This window comes from Lactuca sativa, chromosome 8, assembly GCF_002870075.4.
Source record: "Lactuca sativa cultivar Salinas chromosome 8, Lsat_Salinas_v11, whole genome shotgun sequence".
Classification (NCBI taxonomy): domain Eukaryota; kingdom Viridiplantae; phylum Streptophyta; class Magnoliopsida; order Asterales; family Asteraceae; genus Lactuca; species Lactuca sativa.
In genome coordinates, this window is record NC_056630.2 from 194,009,005 (window position 1) to 194,013,873 (window position 4,869).

Genomic DNA, 4,869 nt, shown 5'->3' on the forward strand with positions numbered 1-4,869 from the left:
TCATTCAACTGAAGAAATTCAACAACGATCATTCATTCATCCTAAAATCTATTCGATTTCAACACAAAATTGACTTTGTTCTCAACAAAAAATCGATCGATCTTACGATGTGGTTAGTTTTGTTTAATTGCATATCATTCATCCTCAAATCTATCTGATTGACCTATGATTGCGTTGATTTGTGTTTCGTTATAGTAAATTAGTAGATTGAATCGATCTTATGAGGTGATTATTTTCGTTTAATTTCATATCATTCATCCCCAAATCTATTCGATAGTCCTATGATTGTATTGACTTATGTTTTGTTAAAGTAAATTAGTACATCGCATGCATTATTCATTACGAAAAGTTCAATGAACTAAGATAAACTGAAAAAACAGAGAAATAAGATAAATTAGTAGATCGCATTCATTATTAATTACGAAAAGTTCACCAAACGAAACAATAGATTGTTGAATACTTAATTTTTATTTGAATATTTAAATACAATATCATTTGGATGTCTAAGACATTGTTTTGTTAAATGTATTTGAATATATATATATATATATATATATATATATATATATATATATATATATATATATATATATATATATATATATATATATATATATATATATATATATATATATATATATATACTAGCAGGATACCCGCGCGATGCAGCGGAGGGTAAAGAGGGACGGTGAATCGTCTCTTTTTGCCAACGATTTTCGGGTTATTGGTTTAGTTAGGGTTTGGTTTTAGGGTTTATGGCTAACGATTTCCGGTTTATGATTTTAGGATCTGAGTGTGATGTTTAAGATTTGCAGAGTTATTCACTCATTTGTAAATAATGAGTTACTTTATATAATGCTTAATAGCAAATTAGTATTGTTTATCGCAATAATTTCTAAGCGTCGATTAATTTCTTTTTGATGGAGATCGAATAGTTTCTTTTGAAGCGTGTGGCTTTTTTATGATTATAAATGAGATTATTGTCTATGTTTTAGTGTGTACACAAAATAGTATTTTCTCAATCAAAATTTGATGAAAATAACAAAAAAGAAAGTCTACACAATTTATTTGGAATTAACTCTTCATATCTCAAAGAATATTTTAATTATATTATTATAAGAAAGGTTAAAGATTACAAATCGTTTATTTACACGTTACATTTATTAAGAAATGGTAAGGAATGGAAACATAACAATAAGATAGAAATTTTACATTTATTTATTTTTTTCTTTAAAAAAATATATATAATAAATTGATTTACCAACCTATTTGCTTTCTAGTCTACATCACATTTTATTATACAACTTTATAACCTACATCTTTCATTTAATCACCATATTATAACTATTTTAATTTTTTTATTTTTTTATTAGTTACCTATAAAAGTACAATCTTATTGATTTTAATAAAAAATCTATTTTATGAATAAAATAGAATTAAATGAATATTTTGTAATGAACCTATATTTTTTGTTTTTAGGTACATTAACCTAGATTATATTTTCAATATGTAGGGATAAGTAGTATAGGACATGACACATCAATCAGTAAATTAACCAAACACATTAATTACAGCTTTTAATGCTTATTTTATCGTTGTAAATTTAAATATGATATGACATATTTAACAATGTCTTATATTTTATTATCACTATTTTAGATTTTAGATTTTTATTCATATATTATCATTTAAATTTGAAGTTCATAAAAAGTTTACAATCAATTCAATATTTTCTTTTTGCTAGATATCATTAAAAATTTAAACAATTTTAAGAAGTTAAGAAATCTAAACTATAACTACATCTACTTCATATTTCATGTCTTTGTTATACATATCCCGAAAAACAATGATTTTATTACTTAATGCTTTTTATTTTTATTCCCTATAATAACTTATGATCTTCAACGTATTTATTATACATTAATGCAAATACTTGTTCTCCGGTGTTTTCTATCAAATGTGTTGTTACTATATTGTTATTCACATTTTATAATAAAGCCTCCAATTATTAGAACTTTCTTTATAACTCTTTCATCTTTTTGTATACAAAAATATTATTCATTAGTGAATATTAAAAAATTCTTCGTTTTATTAAATATAATAAACCATTATCATGTGTCCTTATACACATTATTCTAGATAATAATTATGAAATATACATGGAAAAGATAAAAATATTATAACTTATAAATATACTACTAAACATTTCACGTGTAAGGTATGCATATAAACCGCAAATGAATAAATTTATGAAAATGGTTACGATACATTTTAACATAGTTACCTTGATAAAAATATTACAATTATTTAAGTGATTTATATTTTTTAAATGACAAACCAAATATTAAATAAATATAAAATACATCACAATAATACATTAATATAAAATGGAATATAAATACTCTTTAGAAAAATTCTCTCACGACAAAACCTTTACGAATCAAGTTTTTGTTAAGTAAATATAAATAAAAGGAAGTAATACATTGAAATGCATTATATACACAAACTCACAATAGTCAATAAAATAATTGCTCAAAATATATACATATAAAACCAATATATGAAACGTTTTCTGGAGATATGTACAAGAACTAAATCCATTTGTTCAAAACCATACAAATACAACATCAGTAAAACAATACTTAAAAATAAGATCTAATCTGTAACAATAAATAAAGAGATTGAGAATCGTACAAAATCTAAACAAACAATATAAGCCAAATTAAAAATGAAAAATTAAATCAACTAATCTATAATAAAGAATCCGTAAGCAAAATGTGTTATGATAAAGAAACATAAATTCCAGATCTACCCATTTGAGTTCGTATCTTTCCAACACATTTGATCCGGTCCTCTTTTTTCTCGTAGAATCTACAACTAAACAAAAATACAATAACAATATGTAAACATTCACAAAAACACAGTTAGAGAGAGTTTAGAGAAAGAGATAGTGATGGTGGTTGTTTAACTTTTTCAGATTGACGCAGGTACAAGGCTTATATATCAAGCAACAACGTAGTGGTATGGATAACATAGGTTGTATCATTTTAGTTCAAATGACACAACAGTATGAAAAGAGTACGTTAAGCTTTTCAATCAAATATATATGTCAGATCTCATATATACATTTGATGCAATAAAAGCTTCAGATTAAATGGATAAATGAAAACAGGTACCAAAATTCTCACAACTTATTAAAACAGACACCCCTGGTCATGCATAATTGTTTTTCCGTTTAGTCAGCTATTACTTTATATTTGGAATAACTGTGACATTTCAAAGCATTCAAATGATTCAAACCAGCAACTTAGAAGAAAAAAAAGGTAAATAAGATGAGGATATAGAAACACAAAAGAAAAGAAGAGTCGCCTCATCGATTGGTGGTTGAATGGGGCGAAGTTGGTGCCGATGTTAGGTGGTGGAATACAGGAAAACCTAAAACTTATTTGAATCTGAATCTGTCATTGTACTATTCAATCGACCAGATGAGGAAATCAAACCATTTGCAGGTTTTGTTTAAGAGGTTAGGGCTTAAAATCATTATCAAGTTATATTTAAGGGTTGAAATCGTTGTTACCTTGAATATATAAAGGCAGTAAAATGAAAAAAAGGCTCGCTGTTGAGGTTTGAACTTGAACTGGTCGGTTGTCTCAGTGTCTCCTACATGCACAACATCAAGATTGAGAGTTGGTTTTTAGGGATTGAAATATAGAGAGAGAGGAAGGTTTGGGTATCGGAATAGGAGGCTACAAATCAGAAACCAAGGGTTTCATTAGAAACGAGAACAACAAATAGGAGGCTACAATAAAACATACCATTCCTCATGTTCCTCATCGAAAACAAATCAGAAACCAAGGGTTTCATTAGAAACGGTGAGCACAAGGAAATCTGATATGTCTTGCTAAAAATAACAAAGAAAGTTTAGAGGTTTTAGGATTTGTTTTTGAAGAGTGGTGGCTGATAGTAGCTATGGTTTGATTATGTATTCGTAAATTAAGAGAGATTGAGAAGGTGGGTGATCGTGTAGTGGCGGAGGTGGCAAAATATGATTGTAACAGAGGATGAGTGTGGTGATGGAGCTCTGAGTGAGGTTTATGTTGGTGTGGTAGGAAATCAAGAGACGCAATGAAAGGGACGCAATCGGAAACCAATATTCCTTGTGTTTGTATTTCAAAAGCAGTCTTTTTATTGGTCTAAATCTATTCACTTGGATCTATCTATTTTAAAGGTTAAGATTAGTTAAGATGAAAATTAAAGGTCAAGATGTTATTTCCTTGTTTTTAAGACTTTGTCTTAAAATTAAAATTATGTGGGATGTATGTATTATAAAGTAGTAATATATATATATATATATATATATATATATATATATATATATATATATATATATATATATATATGATAATCACATCTGATAATGTAACACCCGGTTCCCGATGCGTATTCTAATTTAAAGTAATCTCATGTGTTTGCTCAGGGACTCGGCGAGTTAGAGGCCCAACTCGTCGAGTAGACTCGACATCGGTTCGGCAGGATAAGTGACCTACTCGACGAGTCGGGAGACCGACTCGACGGGTAGGACTGTCTGGATGAAACCCTAATATTTGGGGTTTGCACCCTATCTAAACAACTTATAACGCCCAACACAACCCCCATTGTTTCTCCCAATCCAGAGAAAACCCTAACTCGAAACCCTAAGCCCTTATTAAGTGTTTTTGAGCCTTTTTGGTGCCTTTTGTGTGTGTGTGTTTGAAGTTGGAGAAGAAGAAGGAAGCTTGGAAGTTCAAGAAGAAGCTAGTAGATCCAGAAGTTGTGCCTCATTTCCAGCTTATTGGAGGTATAAAGCTAAAACCTTGGCTAAGCATTGAT

General features: G+C 28.4%; 1 long non-coding RNA gene across 1 annotated transcript; it reads right to left on the reverse strand.

The window, feature by feature from the left end:
* Window positions 1-2,552: 2,552 nt before the first annotated feature.
* On the reverse strand, window positions 2,553-4,303 carry LOC122195593 (uncharacterized). The gene is made up of 3 exons (XR_006185978.2): window positions 3,816-4,303; window positions 3,578-3,660; window positions 2,553-2,877 (listed from the first exon to the last, which is right to left on the reverse strand). It is a non-coding gene; the product is annotated as an uncharacterized LOC122195593 (long non-coding RNA).
* Window positions 4,304-4,869: the final 566 nt, after the last annotated feature.